This window comes from Rhipicephalus sanguineus, chromosome 10 (assembly GCF_013339695.2).
Source record: "Rhipicephalus sanguineus isolate Rsan-2018 chromosome 10, BIME_Rsan_1.4, whole genome shotgun sequence".
Classification (NCBI taxonomy): domain Eukaryota; kingdom Metazoa; phylum Arthropoda; class Arachnida; order Ixodida; family Ixodidae; genus Rhipicephalus; species Rhipicephalus sanguineus.
In genome coordinates this window covers 67,234,443-67,254,825 of record NC_051185.1, presented here as the reverse complement: position 1 = coordinate 67,254,825, position 20,383 = coordinate 67,234,443, and the positions used below count along the sequence as shown (strand labels likewise).

Sequence of the window (20,383 nt, the reverse complement as noted above, 5' to 3'; positions counted from 1 at the left end):
GCAGCGCTTGTCCAATACATCGTGGTCCTTGGGCGCTATAGCGAGATATTCGCGCCTCGCGAAAAGGAAGATGTTCATTAGAAATGCTTAAGAAAGAGAGAACACTGTGTTGAATAAGTGAGTGACTGACAGACTGCCGCATGCAGTAGGGGCTCCAGCGCATCTCTAATCCTCGTTTCCTTCTCCTTCGCTTCCGTGATGCATGCGAGCACCAGCGCGCGAACTATCTGCTTGCGCAATTCGTGGGGCCGGGACGGGGAGGCGCGCGAATGCGAAGACGTCGCCTTGAGGGAGACCCGTATATAATGGCAGCAGTGCCGGCGACGAGGTGCACACACCGATCCTGCACAACGCAGCCTTCTCTTCGTTCTCTCGAGCAGCAGCACTAGGAGCCCCGCAGACCCAGCCACCATGATCAAGGTTCTGGTTAGTACAGACATCCCTTTGTCGCCTCGTTCATCTGTCTCGTCACGTTTCTCATCTCGTGTCAGTCGGGAGTATTCGCTACCCTACGATACGTTGTACTACATCTGCGTACACCTACCGATACGAACTAATCAATAACGTTGTTTGCGGGCGAGCTAGTTCATCACACTTGGGTGGAAAACCATCAGCGAATAAACACGAACGCAAAGCAGAGGACAGCGCAGGCGCGCTAATTGCAATTGAAATGAACTGAGGAGCGGTACTCTGACAGTGAACGTCGTGCTGTCAAGTTACTCAACAGCCACGAGCGAGCGCACTGACGAATCGAGTCTTCGCGACCCAGAAGTGATCATATGAGGATCGGTGCGTGTGCGTATAGGCTCCGTGATGGAGAGAAAGTCATGAGATACGCGAAAAGTGGGGACACCTCGTAATATTTGAACTTACAGATAAGAAGAAACATTTATCGTGATGAGGCGGGTGTTGTTGTTACATTCCTGTTATATGACTTCGGTTGAAAAAAAAAAATCACCAGCAGAAAAGTAACCACGCTTACACGCGAACGGAGTCTGTCAAAACCGCAGTTTATGCTTTTGCCGTTTGTATTACCACGAGCGACAGAAGAAACGTTTTGCTGACAAGCATGTGCTCCGCGCTGACGTTTGCTGCTGTCTATTAACAACGTTTCGGCTAACTGATTGTCCGCGATAAAAGATTCTTACTCTGTGCAAAGAGGTCAAAGTAAAGCTCAGTGTTGCAAATCAGTTTTGCGGAAACCCGCAAGGTGGCGGAAGAGTTAAGAAAGGTGAAAATAGACAACCGCCCATTTGTAGCACAAAGCCACAAGGAAATCCAAACGGATTTCTCAGAAATAAAGCCTCTTAGTCGCCAAAAAATTCGTCCTGGTCCGGGGATCGATCGTCCTGGTTCGGGGATTTCTTGTGGAAATTTCCTTGTGGCTTTGTGCTACAAATGGGTGGTTGTCTATTTTCCCCTTTCTTAAAGCTTAGTGTATTATGATACGACGTTGTTATGATGGTGGCACATCAGCAGACTTACGTGCGGTGCAAAATTGGGGCCGGGTCGAGATTTGTCCTTACAATAATGACTACATCGTGCTCACTTAACCAAATCGAGCTAAACTCAGTACTCCCGAGTATGGTGTGCAAAATACGCAAAACGTTTAGGAATTTTAAAGGAAGATGTGGCTAACAACTGAACCATTCTTTTTCTAGAGAGCGGCACGTCATTTTATGAAATTGCTCTCCGATCTTCTATTAACAAGAGAGTCTCTCTGTTCTCCGCAGATCTTCCTCGCCATGCTGGCCCTCTTCGCTGTGTCGCAGGCTGTGGCCAAGCCGCAGTACTACGTCGCAGATGGCCTGTACTACGGCTACCCGTATGCCGCCTACTACGGCGCATACTACCCTCACTACTACTACGGGCGCTAAGCCTGAGCTCATGCTGGCGCAGCGACAGTCCGTGGTAAGCAGGGCACTTGGCCGCTTCGCTGGCTGGAGCCTATAAACAACACACGTTCGTAGAAGAATACGATTTACGTCGAGTACAGCGACAGAAGCGGCTGTTAATTTTTGTACACCTATACTTTGGCCGGGGCAAGGCAGTTCCGCTATATTCTCAACAGTTGTCTTGGAGAGCCTGCAGAAGGGAAGCATAACTAAGAGAAAGAAGCGCACATGTTCCTTAAACGTGCGCTAATGAGCAAATATTCCTAGGCTTCAGTCGCAGCCATCGAAGTCATGTAGTTCTTTAAGTGGCTCCTTTTCTAGCAATGAAGAAGAGACGGCCATTACGTGTGTCTTAAGCCGTTACCGAATGAGAGCCTTAAAAAGAAAGTCCGAGGTGGTCCTAACTATATTCCTCAATTAAGCTCAGTGGTTAGTTTAGAAAATGTACGTTTCCAAACATCATCTGAGGGTTGATGTAAGTATGCAAAGCGGGGACTACATACAGTTTTTACTCTGCCGTACGCACATTTGAAGATATTAGTTTAACAATAATAATATCTGGGGTTTTACGTCCCAAAACCACGATATGATTATGAGGGACGCAGTAGTGGAGGGCTCCGGAAATTTCGACCATCTGGTGTTCTTTAACGTGCACTGACATCGCACAGTACAGACGGGCATCTAGCATTTCGCCTCCATCGAAATGCGACCGCCATGGCCGGGATCGAACCCGCGACCCTCGTGTCAGCAGCCGAGCACCGTAACCGCTACACCACCGCAGCGAAGATATCAGTTTCACCGCTACACAGTGAGAAGAAGCAATGAGACCTTTCGGTGAAAAGTAATAGATTTAATAGAACCAATACGGCGATCAAAGTTGCTAGTATAAGCTGTATACACACATATTTCTGTTTTTCGTGTATGCGAAAGTAAATGCTGAGGATGCCATGGAAGTATAAGCTATCTACTGTATTTTTACTTTCAGGTGATTTCTTCGAAACCAACCTCAACTCGCTAACGCATTCAACCGCTCACTACCACTGGAACCCTCGAAGAACTGCCTAGTCATTTCACCGTATTGAACTTCGAGCCAAACGCGCACGGACCTGAGCTGTCCTGCGTTCCCCGAGGACACAGCGACGTCCGCATTTCTAACACCGGGTGTCACTCTATCTGGTCACTGGGTTCCGAAATAAAATGTTTCTAACCAGATGTTCAAGCTCTTGAGTCCCTTATTTTCAAAAGTTTTAAAATTAGAAAGCAATGCATCTCGCTGGGTTGCACGTTCACAAATATGGGCAAAAACGCACGAAAAAGCGCTCGCCCTGTCGTACTCGTCGTTCTGCGTGCATTTTTCGTCATCGCCTTGTTTAAAAAAAATGAATTAAGACGCGCTCAGTTACATTGATGACGGTGCTTGGCTGTATTGCCTCACGTGCACAATCGCGTGTACACCTTTACAAGTGTTCTTACTCTGGCACATGAGCCATTTTATTTCTGTAAGAGATGTGATTGCTGGTTTACACACAACCAACAATGTTCTAAGGTTTCTGTCGGACCTTCGTGAGAGCAGAAGATGAAAGGGAGAAAAAAAAAAGAGATGAAGGAACCAACGTGTATTTGTGAACTAATGAGGTAGAGAAATAGCTGTTCTCTTTTTCTTTCTCACTCTGTTCTCGCGCAAAGGGAAGCTTCTACGTAGCAGGACTCTGTTGACTCTCGCCACCACCCCTGCCCGCTCCAGGTTTCGCTTGATAATTGGCTTCGCCAGGCGAATACAGCATTACCTCACACAGTTCTGTCTTGTGATCTTCTGTCTTGTAATATTAGGACCTTTTATTGCTTTCTGTCCCCAGTACTTGAGAGATGGTTGAAAAAAACAAAACTGGCGAAGCTTGCACTAAGTCGCGCAAGGCTTGAAACAGTGAAACTGGACGATTCTGAATACTAATCTGGTTGCTTCTAGGTTGTTTCTAGGCCTTAGCTAGGTGATGCTAGGTTGTTTCTAGGTTGCTTCTAGGTCGTTGCTACGTTTTAGCTAGGTGGTGCTAGGTTGTTTGTGCGTTGATTCTCAGCGCAGAGAGGTTCGAGTTAAACCGCAAACAGTCACAGACTCGAGACGGATGTCCAGACTCCAGAGATAGAGACAGAACCTCGCGCTGAAACCAAACATTCGCGCCTCTCATAGACCTACGGGCACGTCGTAGTTGGCAAATTCCTTCCATCGCTTCGGGGTCTTCGGGAAAATGATTTTTTTTTTCGCTTCGGAAACATTATTTTTTTATTTATTCACAATACCCCTGAGGACCCTCCGGCAAGAGTATTACAAGGGGGGGCGGGTACACACGAACGAAGAAAGGACAAAAAGAGTACTAGTGCACGAAATATAACTGTCAAACATCTTAGGCGAAAAAAATGTAAGATATAAAACATGGAATTACACACCTTTACGGCAGAAAGATGAAGTATAACACAAATATGAAGCTTAGACATTCATTATGACTACACAATAAATGCATACTAGCAGTCGGTCACATGCTTTTGTCACATGCTTTTAAATAAAACTGACGCATAATATTGAACCATGTTCAATAGAACACCACTAATACAGCTACATGTGTAATGAAACAGATAAACCGGTTATCGCAGCATGGGCCTTACGACCAAAAGCAGGTAAGCAACATTGTTGAGCATTGAATCTGCAAAAACAATTTATACAAACACAAAGCTTGCGTCTGCTACTATTCATGTAAACGTATAGAGCAAGAGCATGTGAGAAACGGTTCCGTGAAGAGCGAGACCAATAAAACCATCGACTTCATAATTATGATAGCGGAGTGATGACACTTTTCACTTGGGCGACAGTGTAGTTCTAAACAAAAAAGCCTTCATATGGTGATCAATATAGCGTCGGTAGTCTCGCAAAAGCTTGGACTGCACGTATCTTGGTTATTCAGTGATTAAAACAGGATAATTGCCCCTCGCTTCTCCACTGTCTCATTCCTTTCGGGTTTTTCAGTCGGCGCTGATTATTCGAAAAATATTCAGTATGGCGAACGATACCGAGTCGAATAGAAGTCTATTCGATTCGTTATTCTAAATTCTCGAGTGTTCGCACAATAGCAGAAGATAGCCACGCTGAACCATCTCGCTTGGTCACGGCATACAAACCTTTGATCAGGCGTGCCCCCTGCTGGCGCGTGTGTCTCCCCTCCGCTACTACGACGCACTCCTATGAATCCTATCCATCATCTTGCAGCTCGGCACGTGAGAAGGGCGCGCTCCCTCGTATGCTTTCCTTTGGTGTCACAGCGCACCGTGCGCAAACGCGATGAGCTCTCATCACACTTGGACTTAATGCGGGACACCACGGCGACGTTAAGTTTTCTGATGGGGTGTCCTTATAATTGATCTTGCGGTAGAATTGCAGGACCAGCATTAAGAGACATTAAGATAATGGTCCGGATTGCAGAGCAGGTGAGGGTAGTCGATATTCTACGTAGGTGAGGTGAGGAGAAAGAACGGAGTCAGAAAAATTTTGTAACATGTACTAAACGTAGCCGGTGGTCGGTCAGAGTTAAGACAAGGAAGGGAATGCATTAAGTAGGTGATGCGTGTAATAAAATAAGAACATTTGCAGACACATGAGACAGCAGTCAGGGTACAGTTGGTTCTGAGCAATTTCCGAAACAGTTGTCGGAACAAAGTTGAATGAATAATCAATACTCCAGATCTTTATGAAAGAGGTGTTTCGACAAGGGTCAGTCAACCCTGCCACGGTGTTGTGGTGGTTATGGCGCTCGACTGCTGGCCCGAAAGTCGCGGGATCGAATCCCGGCCGCGGCGGCTGCATTTTCGATGGAGGCGAAAATGTTTGAGGCCCGTGTACCTAGATTTAAGTGCACTTTAAAGAACCCCAGGTGGTCGAAATTACCGGAGCCCTCCACTAGGGCGTCTCTCATAATGATATCGTGGTTTTGGGACGTTAAACCCCAGATATTATTAAGGGTCAGTCAGGGCTTTCGTGACCGGCTTTTTAAAGAACAGTAGTGGAAACAGGGTGCAGTTTATAGACTTATTCGGGGACAGCTGCCAGGATTGGGTCTAACAAGGACTAACAGTAGCCAAGACGAAGTTGTGTTCGAACTTTGTCGGGGACAGCTATCGCGACACGTGGTTAAATATGAACTTCTTTGTAACCTTCATTCTTCGGCGAAATTCAGGACAGCTAGATCTCCACAAATCCACGAGAAAAAGACTGCCGCTTGTAACAACGTCCATATGGCGCTTGCTTGCTTTCGGGTCAGGGGCGTAGCCAAGGGGGGGGTTGGGGGGTTCAAACCCCCCCCCGAAATTTTTCAATTTTGCTTGCGTATATAGGCACGCACACATACAAACGCACGCACGAACATACATAAAGTATGGTTGAACCCCCCCCCCGAAAAAAATTTCTGGCTACGCCTCTGTTTCGGGTGTGGCCTTTGCTGTTCGTTGTGAGCCGTCGACTCTACGCATTAGAACGTTTAACTGGGCAAGTTGGTGTGATTCCATCTCGAATGAATAAAGCGCGCAAAAGGACGAGGACGAACAGAAGAAACAACAGACCACAGCGCTGACTCGCAACTAAAACTTTATTTCACAAGGAACAGAATAAATAGCATCTGGGAAAAGATATCAAACGACCATCACGTATGCACAAGGCAACAAAAGTAACAATAACAACAACAAAAAAAAAATAACACAATAACGTACGTGAGTGATTAGTCATGAACATGAGGCAAGTTATCGCTGAGATAAGAAACGGAGCAAAGAGTAAGTGTTAAGAATCCCATCGCTTATGTCGTGAGGTGTCTTGTTGCTAGTGGTCTAAATGCAGTGGTAGCAGACAAAGAGGGTTATTTCGTGATTTTACGTCAAGGGATGTTTGCTGAAAAGGCCATGAATGCTGTGGAGAGAAACTTCAGACAAGTCAGTATGAATGACGCTAAGAAGAAAGACCGAGCTATAGCCTTTTTGGGTGATTTACACTTGGAGGCGTTAGTAGCGAAGGTCAAGAAGGCCAAGATTGGCACGATTGAGGTTTTTTTCACGGCGAAAACCCATAAACCTGATGTCCCTTTCAGAGCCATAGTTTCGGAAACGAACACAAGGCAGCATGAAGTTTCGAAGTGGCTTCTGCTTCACCTCTCGGCTCTTTCATACTATGACCCATTTGTTGTTCCGAATTCTGGTGCACTGGTGAAATTTTTGAATGAGTCTAATCCAGGGCAGGCGACTGGCTTTAGCATTGATGTACAAGATATGTATTATTCTTTACCTCATAACACGTTAATGCAGTGCATCAAGAGTTGTATAACTGATGACAATGATGAGCGGTCATTCATTAACAAATGTCTCGTTTCCGTAGATAGTTTCATGGAAATTTTGTCTTTTTATTTGAATTCCACGGTTGTTGCATGAGACGGGAAGCTTTTTCTGCAGAAATCGGGAGTATGCATTGGGTCAAGTGTTGCGCCAGTCCTTAGTAACATTTTTTTAGCATATGTGGACAAAAAAATTGAAAAGAGCATCGGAGACCTGGCTGTAAAAGTTGTGCGTTATGTAGACGATTTTTTAGTTATTGTAAGAAGTTGTGATGTACAAAGAAGAATTATTGATGTTTTAAAAGTATTCAGAGAATGCGGTAAGGGCCCGTCTTTTACGTGTGAATTGCCTGTCGAAAAACAGTTGCAGTTTCTAGATTTAAAGTTATTTTTTTGTACGGGGGATCACATTTGTTGGGAGTATTCCCCTAGGTCAGATAAGCCTTTACTAGCGTTTTCATCTGAACACTCGAAAGTGGTCAAAAGCGGTATCAGCGTTGCATGCATACAGTCGTCTTTGTTTAAATCATGTGAACACTTGTTGCAACAAAGTTTTGCAAGACAGGTGTGCAGACTGCAAGAAGCAGGATACCCCACTTGGGTTATCACGAGAGCTTGTGAAAAAGTGGCGAAAACAGTAAAAGCTAGACCGAACAGACCAGCTGATGGCAATCGCGATACCACAAGAAAGAATTTAGCAGTGATTCCTTATGTGCATAGGTTATCACATGGAATTAAAAATGTGGCAAATCGCTACCATGTTGACGTTGTTTTCAGTGTTGGCCACAAGTTGCGACAGGTATGTCCAGCCGTGCACAGAAAGTTAAATGGAGAAAAAAGTGACAAACGGCTAAGGTGCGCGGTCAAACATAGGAAAAAGATTGTAGATTGTCAAACTAACGTTGTATATAAAATTCCATGTTCTTGCGGCAAGATTTACATAGGGCAAACTAGTCGATGCATAAACATTAGGATCCAAGAGCATGCGCAAAATGTTAAAAACGGCACTGGTTCTCATTTGGCTCTTCATTGTCGAAAAAGTGGTTGTATTCCCAGTTTTGATAGGACGGAAGTGTGGCGACCACTGCGCACAGACCTACGCAGCCTCCGTCTCGTCACTGATTAGCCCGGCGTGACACAGCTACCTGCTGCAACACGCTTCCGATAAAAGACAGTGTCACGCAGTTTCGTCGGAGGCTTACGTCACCACTGCTGGCTATATAACCCAAGCTACCAAGCTTGGTTGCATGTTTGTTTCTCTAACCTTCCGAAGCGCAGCATCGGCATGCTTGCCCTCCTGCTGCTACTACGTTAATAAACATCGTTCCGTTTTATGTTGGGATCCGTCCTTCACCGACTCCGCATCCCACATCTGGTGACCCGGAAATCGAACTAACCGCACCGCCATGGCCGACCCAGAAGACCTTACCGCTCTCCGCCATCAGGTACAACAACTCCAGCAGGAACTGCTGACCCAGCAACAGCAGCAAGCTCGCAACGCTTCCACAAACGAGGCCGTGCCCACCGGACCCGCAGCTGCTGAAGCCACCCCGCACGCTGCTTCTTGGCGTGTTGCTGTCAAGCTTCCGCCGTTTTGGGTGGACTCACCCGAGGTCTGGTTTGCCCAGGTCGAGGCCCAGTTCTCCCTGGCGCACATCAACCAAGACCGGACCCGCTACGACTACGTCGTCGCCCACTTGGACGCACGTTACGCCAACGAGGTCCGGGATATCCTCGCAAACCCGCCAACGGCTAACGCGTACGAACACCTGAAGACCGCACTTATCCGTCGCTTATCACTCTCAGAAGAACAAAAGATACGACAGCTGCAGTCCGCTGAGCTCGCTGAGCGCAACCCTTCGCAGCTCCTGCGCCACATGCGTGCGATCGCGGGCAACATGCACGTACAGGATTTGTTCCTGCGATTGCTGTGGCTCCAACGACTCCCGCCGCACGCCCAGGCAATTCTGCAGGCACAGGTCAGGCTACCTCTCGACGAACTTGCGGAAATTGCTGATCGCGTCGTCGAGGCCTCCTTACCGCAGTTGTCGCCCACCACCCAGGCTGTCGCCGTACCGCTGAACACCACGGAGCTTGCGCGCCGTATCGACGACATCGATCGACGGCTCACCTCCATCCAACAACACCTGGGTGAACGTCTTCCGATGCGACAGCGCCGCCATTCGCCAAGCCGCGACCGGAACACCACCTCATTGCCGCAACCTGACATCAACAGTCCGTGCTACTACCACCGACGCTTCGGCGACAAAGCCCGCCAATGGCGTTCACCTTGTTCCATGGGACATGCGGAAAACGACAACGGCAGCTCGTAGAGACGGCCGCAAGCTGCCAACCCGGAGGCCGTCGCATCTTCGTCACCGACCAGATCACGAAGCAGCGTTACCTGGTCGACAGCGGTTCCGACATTTGCTGCTACCCGCGATCTCACCTTCAAGGCCCCCACCCGCCGACATCTTTCGAGCTCAGCGCGGCAAACCGGTCCACAATCAAGACGTGCGGCTCGCTGCGCCTGCACATCCAGCTCAAGAACTCACGCCGCGACCTCCACTGGAACTTTGTCATCGCCGACGTCGCCGAGCCAATCATCGGCTCAGACTTCCTGGCTCACTACAACCTCCTTCCGGACTGCCGCAACGACCGGCTTATCGACGCGACAACGGGACACTCCACACCAGGCCAGCGAACGACCGCCCAACAGCCAAGCATCAAGGTCCACAGTGTTGATGATCACTCGCCGTACCATGCCATCCTCGCCGAGTTTCCCGGCTTGACGCGCCCAAGCGGACTGCCACGCAAAGTGCAGCACGCCACCGTGCACTACATCCGGACCTCTCCAGGCCCCCCGGTTTTTTGCCGTGCCCGTCGCCTTGCCCCAGACCGCATGCGCATAGCCAAGGCAGAGTTCGAAGCCATGCTCCAAGAAGGCATCGCCCGTCGCTCCGACGGCCCATGGGCCTCGCCACTTCACCTTGTTCCGAAGAAGACCGCTGGCTGGCGACCATGTGGGGACTACCGCGTCCTCAACGCACGCACCATCCCGGACAGGTACCCAGTCCACCACATACAGGACTTCGCCCATCGCATTCATGGCTGCCACGTCTTCTCCGTGCTAGACTTGGTGAAGGCTTACACGCAGATACCCGTCAACCCGGACGACTTCACGAAAACGGCAATAATCACCCCGTTTGGCTTGTTCGAGTTTCCCTTCATGAGTTTTGGCCTTAGGAACGCTGGGCAAACCTTTCAGCGCTTCATCGACGAAGTCGTCCGTGGCCTCGACTTCTGCTTCGTCTATCTTGACGACATATTGATCTTTTCACGTGACGCCGAAGAACACCACGGGCACCTTCGTCTGTTGCTTCAACGCCTCGACGACCACGGCCTGCTCGTCAACGTCCAGAAGAGCACGCTCGGCGCTTCCACCGTCCATTTCCTCGGCCACGAAGTCTCGTCAGAGGGAAATCGACCCCTGCCTGATCGCATCTCTGACTTGCAAAAGTACCCTCAACCCACCACCGCTAAAGACCTTCGCCGTTTCCTCGGCATGCTGAACTTCTATAGACGCTTCTTACCGCACGCTGCCGACTACCAGGCGCCCCTTCATGATGTCCTGGCTGGTCTACGTGGAAACCAACCCATCACGTGGACACCGACTGGTGCAAGTTTTTGAGGAATGTAAGACTGCTCTCTGCACCGCCACGCTCCTCTCCCATCCCGTCCCAGACGCTCCCTTGGGACTCTTCACGGACGCCTCTGGTTTCGCCGTCGGCGCCGCCCTGATGCAACGCGTGGACAACACCTGGCACCCCTTGGCATTCTTTTCCAGGAAACTCTCAGCTCGGAAGGTGAGCCCCTCAATGGCCAGTTCCACCGACGAAACCACGACCGCTGCCCGTTCGAGTTCGCCAGCTTACTACAGAGAACTTCTGGCGATATACGAAGCAGTGCAGCACTTTCGCCACGTTCTCGAAGCGCAGCACTGCACCATCTATACCGACCACAAACCTCTAACGTACGCCTTCTCTCAACGTCGCGACAAACTCCCGCCTGTTCAGCAGAACCAACTCTCGTTCATCGCACAGTTCACCACCGACATCCAACACATCAACGGGAAAGACAACATGGTCGCCGACGCGCTTTCACGTGTGGCCACCATCAGCTCAGTGCAAATAACAGGAGACATCCTCGCCGAGACTCAGACCACAGACGCCGAGCTGCAGGAACTACTCAAGGGCACGTCCTCACTTCAGCTAAAAGAAGTCCCCATTCCAGGGTCGGCAAGAACTATCTGCTGCGACATGTCGACAGGACGAAGCAGGCCCTACGTGCCCCTGTGCCATCGCCGTGGTCTTTTCAACCAGCTCCACAACCTCAGCCATCCCGGAATACGTGCCTCTACACAACTCGTGGCTGACCGCTATGTCTGGCCCTCCATGCAGCGGGATTGTCGCACGTGGGCGCGCTCCTGCATTCACTGCCAACGTGCAAAAATCACCAGGCACGTCACGTCCCCACTCGGAACATTCACTCAGCCCTCAGGTCGGTTCGAGCACGTCCACCTCGACATCATAGGACCATTTCCCCCGGCAGGACCCTACCGCTACTGCCTCACCACCATCGACCGCTACACTCGATGGCCCGAGGCATGGCCTCTCGAGGGAATCACCGCGGAAGACGTCGCCTCGGCTTTCTTCTCCGGCTGGATTGCCCGTTTCGGCGCTCCCCGCCGCGTAACCACCGACCAAGGGCGACAGTTTGAGTCTCACCTATTCAGGCTCCTGGGATTGACCATCGGGTTTGAACGCTTGAGGACCACGAGCTACCATCCCTGCGCCAACGGAATGATCGAGCGTTTTCACCGACAGTTCAAAGCCGCCATTATGTGCCACCCGGACTCAACCTGGCTCGAGGCCATCCCAGCTGTCATCCTCGGTCTTCGCGCCACCTTCAAGCCGGACATCCATGCTACGCCAGCAGAGCTCGTCTACGGGGAACCACTCCGTCTGCCAGGTGAATTTCTCGCAGCTCTGCCATCCAGCACTACGACGTCAGACCCCACCGACTTCGTCGCCCGGCTCCGACGCACCATCGCTGCCTTACGCCCGTCCCCTGCAGCTCACCATAGCAAGCCCACACCTTTTGTGTTCAAAGAGCTAGCATCGTGCACGCATGCTTTCCTCCGCGATGACACCGTCCGCCGGCCTTTCCAGCCACCCTACAGCGGACCCTATCTAGTCGTCCATCGCGACGACAAGAACTTCACCTTGCGCTTGAACGGGAACGACGTCCGCGTCTCGATTGACCGACTCAAGCCCGCATACATCGCGGCGAACGAACCTGGTAGCGCCACTCTTTCAACTGGCGTCCTTCCACAGCCACCGACGTCGCAACCCGCTCCTTTCACGACACGCTCTGGACGTCTGGTACGCCTCCCAGATTTCTACAGACCCTGAGGGCTCTGCACTCCGCGGGGGGGGGGGGGGGCGACCACTGCGCACAGACCTACGCAGCCTCCGTCTCGTCACTGATTAGCCCGGCGTGACACAGCTACCTGCTGCAACACGCTTCCGATAAAAGACAGTGTCACGCAGTTTCGTCGGAGGCTTACGTCACCACTGCTGGCTATATAACCCAAGCTACCAAGCTTGGTTGCATGTTTGTTTCTCTAACCTTCCGAAGCGCAGCATCGGCATGCTTGCCCTGCTGCTGCTACTACGTTAATAAACATCGTTCCGTTTTATGTTGGGATCCGTCCTTCACCGACTCCGCATCCCACAGAAGTTTTGCACAGGCACAGGGATCAGCGCACACGAGAAATAATGGAAGCTTTTTACGTGTCATTGGAAAGTCACATATGCGTCAGCCAACCTTCGGTAGCCTTGTCACAGGCTGAAGTTTCTTATCTCAGCGATAACTTGCCTCATGTTCATGACTAATCACTCACGTACGTTATTGTGTTATTTTTTGTTGTTGTTGTTACTTTTGTTGCCTTGTGCATACGTGATGGTCGTTTGATATCTTTTCCCAGATGCTATTTATTCTGTTCCTTGTGAAATAAAGTTTTAGTTGTGAGTCAGCGCTGTGGTCTGTTGTTTCTTCTGTTCGTCCTCGTCCTTTTGCGCGCTTTATTCATTCGAGATGGACTCTACGCAGTAGATGAAGAGAAGCGGTGGGCGAAGAATTCGTGAAATAAGAAATAAGAAACAAAGTGAGGCTGCGCGTCGTACCTGAAAAACAAGTTCCCCGCGAAAGTTTATGAATGTTGTCTCAAATCACCGCCTGCGTCATCGCAATGGCGGCTTCATGTAAATGAGAAGGCAGTAGAGAACCGCATAGCACTGCACCGGTATCCTCTACATGGAACGCAATGACCCGTAACTTGTTTATCTCGAACACTTTCTGTCGGCATGTATGCGTTCTGAGGTGTAGTCTCAATGACAACAAGAAAACTAAGCATTTCTTGTCGCTCGAATTCCCGCGCTAAAGCTGCAATAATAATTTGATAAATGAAGTGGTGACTCGCCTACGTGTTGGCTGGATTCCAATTGAAGGTAAAGTAATCACATTAGATATTCTAAAATGAAAGCATCAAGCGTTTGCACGTCGCATACATGAGACCTTTGAGGTTTCGCCTTGGGACCTTACGATGTTGTTGACCTCAATCAACACTTCTCTTGCTCTGAAGTCTCAGTGACGCATGAAAAATCGTCACGTGCTTCTACCGAGAGTCAGCACGTGGCGTCACTTTGAGGCCATTCCGATTAAATATGTGACGTTGTATCAAAATTTCGTCCTGCATTTTTTTTACTCTTGTTCTGCTGATTTTCTTCCAAACACTCTCCCTTCCCCTTAAGGTATATATCCAGCAGTATGTACAAGGTCGACAACATCTAAGGTGATCACCTCATTAGTATTCAAGTCAGTAAAACTACAACATTTATTCTGCTTCATGAGGGTATATGACGTATATGACGTCAAATCAGGGTGTTGATGTAGGGCTGTGTATATATATATATATATATATATATATATATATATATATATATATATATATATATATATATATATATATATATATATATATATACAGTAGCCAAGACGAATTACATATATATATATATATATATATATATATAATTTTTGTTTCTTATTTTCATTATTCTAACAACCAAGTGAAAAGGGGTAGCCGTCACCAAGCAATGGTGACAACTCCTTATTTTATTTCAATAGCAAAAACACGAAAATGATTTTCCAAATTATGTACGAAACGTCAGCTTCTATGAGGTCTTGAATACTAATGAGGTGTTCATCTTAGATGTGGACGACCCTGTACATGAGCTTGCATAGGCAAGGATACTTTGTTTCTTACGAAAGGGCTTTTTTAGCTAATTACGCTAAGGAGATTACAGGAGAATGCCTATGCTCTGCGACGCACGCTTTAAGCTTGAATCATTTTTGATTCACATGATTAACTTGAATGTACGTTGATTCAAACCTAACTCACTTGATTCATCCTTGATTCGCATTTAATTCACCTCACTCACTCGTTATTTGGCTGATCCAATTTATTGAGCACTGATTAATTTTTTTCTGTGTAAGCAAAAAAATTTGTTCATGAATGTGTTGTTTTCTTGTTATTCTTTTGTAGATAAGTGCATCATTATATTTTTGCATGTATTAGTCACCTGTACTCATTACGTTCATTGTGTAATTATACGGTTCGCTTGCTGTTCTCTATGCCAAGACATGAACAGATACCTCGTCAACTTACTTTGCCTGTAGCTTTTTGTTCCCGTCCCAGCATGTTCCCCCTCTCTTTCTAAGAGGATAAAATGTGAAATAAAGAATCTGAACCTGAAATCCACATTGAAGGCACTTCGAATTCACTTTAATTTGTACTCCGAATCGTTTACCAGAATTATATCTGTATTTAACGTCACGAGACTGTTGGCACCATTCGTGCTCTCGCCACCGCTGGACGATGCCGGACGACGCCGGCATCATCCGGCATGGACATCGTTGACATTTTTAGACTGATGAGCATAGGCGTGCGCAGGGTTTTCAGTTAGATAGAGCGACAGATCTCATTCAAAATTGATATCCATCTGTCCATCCATTAGGGGAGGACAAGTTTAGAAAAATGAAAATTAAACAATGACTTGCTTCTCACAACCCTCTGCCTTTGGTACCCGCCTTTCCGGGTATAAAGGCGGGAAGTAAATTCAGTTCTTGGAATGCAACATCAGGGGTCCTCGGGCGCCATTATGGTCCAAAACCTGCCATAACCCTTTAAACAATTACGGAACAAGTCCAACTGAATGGGGCATACTTGGAACCCTCCTTCGGTGATAGGGGCGGGGGAGACGAATGGTGCCCCCACACCCTTGCACCCCCTGCCTTGTGCGCATGCCTATGTCGATGAGCCTTATAAGGCTTCGGCCTTGAAACCAACCTGGTAGGGTTACACTGGACTCTGGGAGACGAGACATATGGCACGTTGGGAACACGTGACACTTGTGAAAGCACAAATACGGTACTTCCATAATTTTCTTCTCGTGGCACTAGTTATACAGTTAGGCATTCGCGTCTGGACTGGAAGGCGAGGCGGCGCAACATGAAACTCGCGAGAAAAAAAAAATGAGGAAAGAAAAAGAACCCTGCATGAAAACGAAAGTGGGGAACCCCGAGCGCGAGTGAGTGACTGACTGACTGAGTGGTGGAGTACGCGTGGCACGCGTGAATCTTCTTTGCAGCGTCCTTGCAGTTTTTTCGTGTCGCATGTAAGTGCATAGCGCTCGAGCGAGTCGCTTGCGCAACTCCAGCAGGGGTCGGGCCAGCGTGGTGCGTGAACGACGAGTAACTGCTCGCCTTGAGGAGACGCGTATATAAGGGATCCGTACTGGCAACCAGGCACACACATTGATCCTGGTACGGAACTTCTCATCTTCAGCAGTTGCGGAGCATCGCACATCTTGACACCATGATCAAGGTTCTGGTTAGTACATGCGGATTTGTTCCGCTGTTTTTACCGTTCTTGCTCTGTGTTTCCATCTCTAGTTAACGAGATTTCATCTTTCAAGTTGCAACTGGAATTTAATGTTCAAGGTGGGCTTTTAGCGCAGGCGAGAGAACGTGAGCTACACTCCTAGCGTTTTGTCTTGCTTTTTAGAGGATGCCTCCGCACTTTTTCATGAGACAAATGGGCACACAAAACTAGGAATACTATTTCCCACTTTGAAACACTTCTAATAGCGTTGCTGTGGGTTACGTCTCACACATTCGTGAGAGCAATTTTTCGTGCACTTCTCAGTGTTACAGTTTGCTTAATGCAGAGGTCCGCACGAAAGCATGATATTTCTGTACAAGCGCCAGGTGACGGCAGCACCTCGCGGACTCTCTTTCAAGTCAGCTTTCTTTGGAACAGCGCCGAGTGTTCACGTTCCCAATTTGGGAAAGTACTATATGTTGAGTCATAGACTAGTTGTATTGTTTTATACCGCTGAATTCGCACAGTGTGCTAGCAGCTTCAGGTATATGACACTATCAATTACTATTTTGTGCTAATAATATCAAATAACGCGCGTTCTTAAGTTGTCCAAATCACTATAATGACCACAATTAACCCTTTGTGTATGAGGACTATCTTAGTGCCCAGGAGAACTCGCATGTAGTCAAAGGGCGGGAACCGGTACCTGTAATAAATACCTCCGGATCAACGAGACCACATTAACGAAAGCGTAATAAATGTTGCGCACATCTTAGTCACGTGACGTGCTTAAGTGATCAGACTGAAACCTCTATTCTCCTTGCAGATCCTGCTTGCCCTGCTGGCTCTCTTCGCCGTCTCGTACACGGCAGCGAAGCCGCAGTACGTTCTCACGTACGGCTACCCGTACCACTATGGATACTACGGTGCCTACTACCCCCACTACTTCTACGGGCGCTAAACCCGCACGAAGGCGAGGGCAGCGACAGTTCGCGGTGAGCTAAGACTGAATCTTATCATTAGACGCTTTACAATAAGTGCCGTGGCATATCAACAAAACTTTTGTTGGGCCTAGTTGGTACGCAGCATTTAAGAAGCGAAGTTAGCGCAAATCAAGACGGACCACAAAGAATAGAAGAGACAAGCACTGGCGTTTCTTAAGTGGCATATCAAGCAGTGTATAACTGAAATGTCAAAGCAAGCATAAGCAAGCAACGTATTGTTGGGCTAGTTGGTCATACAGCAACGCGGACATTTTTCATCGTCTTGATGCCTTTCTATTCCTCCTTATTGCTTTATAGAGATGTTCGGAAGGCGTTAAATTTCGTAGGTTAGGAAGGCGTAAAGGAACTGGAATGATCGTAGCTCGGAGTTACCAGCGTATACATTCTAGTTTAAAACGTTTGAAGCCGATAGCAAGGAAATGCACTCCGTGGTTTTCATCGGTGCATCGAGACCAAGTGGAAGAAGTATGACTAAAAGACGCAGTGTCCCAAACCTGTGAATATATGAATGAACTTCAGTCACTGATTTCATGCCATACTGAACTGTCGCGTTGAGCTTAGGCCATCTTTCAGTCTAAAAGAATGATACTGATGGAGGTATCTATAGAGTGTGAACAGGGTTCTTAGCTGTTTTTCTCTGCATATGAGCTGATCTTGTGTGTCGGTTTGGTGGTTTCGCGGCCAAATGTGGTGTTAAACAAATGTTTCATCCAAGTTCGTTATGATCGAAGGTCAGTATGAAAGCTGATAAAAAAACACTACACTGGTCGTACGGTTCACAACAAATGCAACAGTCCCAAAAATGAGCCTAAAATCGACATTATCTAGTCGACTCTAACGCCATACCTTCTATAATACCAACGCGCCGGTCGCCTAGAGTGTATTGTAAAGTGCTCTTGAGACCATGTGTTGAACTGTGTTGTTTCTTGCCTTAATACTTTGCAGGCGACTTCTTCGAAGATGATTCAAAACTGCTAACGCACTCATCCACTGTCATTGGGACCACTTCTCAAGACCTGTCTCCACCCGTCAGCAAACGAAACATGGAGCCGCACTTAGTCACCTGAGCTGCCCTGCTCAAGCCAATGACGTCCACCGTTCTAACGTCGGGTTCTCACTCTGGAAGGTTTGGTTTTGAAATAAAATCATTCTAACCAGATCCTCAAAACTCAGGATTGTTCATTATTGGATCACCAAAACCCACCCCCACACCTGAGGAATGATGGCGTTCTGCGGGTGTGCTGGAGGTGATCGCATAGCGGTCGCATTCTTCTGCCAGTGAACAAGCACCCTTGCGCTTAGTTAAGGCACACATCTAAGAGGCACACATCTAAGAGCCCTAGGTGGTTAGACCAGTGGTATACAGGTATGTGCCACACGTGTCTGGAGTAAAGGGTTTGACGACGTACGCGACAGGATTTTCACGTTATTCAGGTCACGACCAGACAGTCATATTCGTCAAACCCTCTTACTCTCCCATGCCAATTTTGGTCTACACCAGGTGAAGGAGGTGATCACGAGATCACCCAGATGTAAGGGGCTAGATAGATAGATAGATAGATAGATAGATAGATAGATAGATAGATAGATAGATAGATAGATAGATAGATAGATAGATAGATAGATAGATAGATAGATAGATAGATAGATAGATAGATAGATAGATAGATAGATAGATAGATAGATAGATAGATAGATAGATAGATAGATAGATAGATAGATAGATAGATAGATAGATAGATAGATAGATAGATAGATAGATAGATAGATAGATAGATAGATAGATAGATAGATAGATAGAAACGCTCAAAGTGCCTTTTCTTCGCCAAGAAATGCTTCGCATTTAATAATAAAAAAGAGGACCCCAGCAGGAATCGAACCCAAGCGTTTCTGCGGGTCTCTCAGGTATTCTACCACAGAGCCACACAAGGTCTGGAAAACACTTTGGAAAAAGACCCTATGCAGGCGTAATGTCGGTACAATGTCAATTGTGGTTGCTGTGCTGGCTCTCTAATTTTATGACAAAGGAATAAACACTACATATGTACTGCTATGATACAGGCCTCATTTCGGTTCAACGTAAATTGTGGTTGCAGTGTTGGCTCCGCTTTTATAGCAGTGTAATAAACATTACGTTTGTATTTCTGTGATTCAGCATGCTATATTTAAGCGTTGCGCGACCCCGGAGGAATGCGCTAACGAAAGTTACGTATGATATTCACATCATCGCACCGTAAAGTGCGCTTCGTTGTGATAATACCGACGTGTATGTGCTCTAACGTCAGTACTGACGTTACTTCAGATGATAAGTTACCCTCTGAAAGCCGGTAGTCGACGTGCCTGGTAATCCACGATGTGCACACTACTCCATTTACAAAAACACGTCGATCCAGCCACAAAAAATTCAGCGCAGAACTACTCGCTGATTGCTTCGCATGAAACCGATTCCCACAAGGCGTGAGATCTCCCGAATTTTTTTTAGCGAAGACAGTGAAGGAATGGAAGTCAATCGTAATGATTAGTAGTTTTTGCAATCTTCATCTGTCTCATGCTTGACCTCGTATCCTGTGAAATGTCCCCACTGAAAAGTCCCCACAAACTGGACAAGTGTTTCCGATATTGGAGGAGGGCTTACAGTAAGTAACGTATTAAATAATTAAATAAAGTAGTGTACTAGTGATTTTCTAAGGAATAATATGTAGTAATTCGCGTTATTTTCAGACGACCGTTTGTTTAGAAAGAAACGTGCTTATGCGATGGATCATTTTACCCGTATCTCGCACTCAAGAAATGAAGCACCCCACATGAATTTAATATTCGCATACTTAATATTTCATAGACACAACACAGGGTCTCGAACATTTTCATTAAACCTCGGGAGTCTTATGTGAGCCGTTTTGTTGCATTCGCTCATATTAACTGAGAAGAAAGACATGAAAGAAGACCGTGTGACTTTTGAAAATAAACATATATCCATGAAAATCGTGAGTGTTATCGTAAACATGCTGGTCAAAAAAACTACAAAGAGAAAAAGAAAGAAATGAACTGAGAAACCTGCGTATCGCACCATTCCTCTCGTGCAATTTCAATGCCATTCAGCATAATCGGTGGCCT

General features: G+C 47.5%; 2 long non-coding RNA genes across 2 annotated transcripts; both read left to right on the top strand.

The window, feature by feature from the left end:
• The first annotated feature begins 327 nt into the window (after positions 1–327).
• On the top strand, positions 328–3,107 carry LOC119372055 (uncharacterized). The gene is made up of 3 exons (XR_005179418.1): positions 328–426; positions 1,734–1,911; positions 2,881–3,107. It is a non-coding gene; the product is annotated as an uncharacterized LOC119372055 (long non-coding RNA).
• Positions 3,108–16,122: 13,015 nt separating this feature from the next.
• Positions 16,123–18,431, top strand: LOC119372054 (uncharacterized). Its single transcript, XR_005179417.2, has 3 exons — positions 16,123–16,274; positions 17,092–17,260; positions 18,215–18,431. It is a non-coding gene; the product is annotated as an uncharacterized LOC119372054 (long non-coding RNA).
• The last annotated feature ends 1,952 nt before the right edge of the window (positions 18,432–20,383 follow it).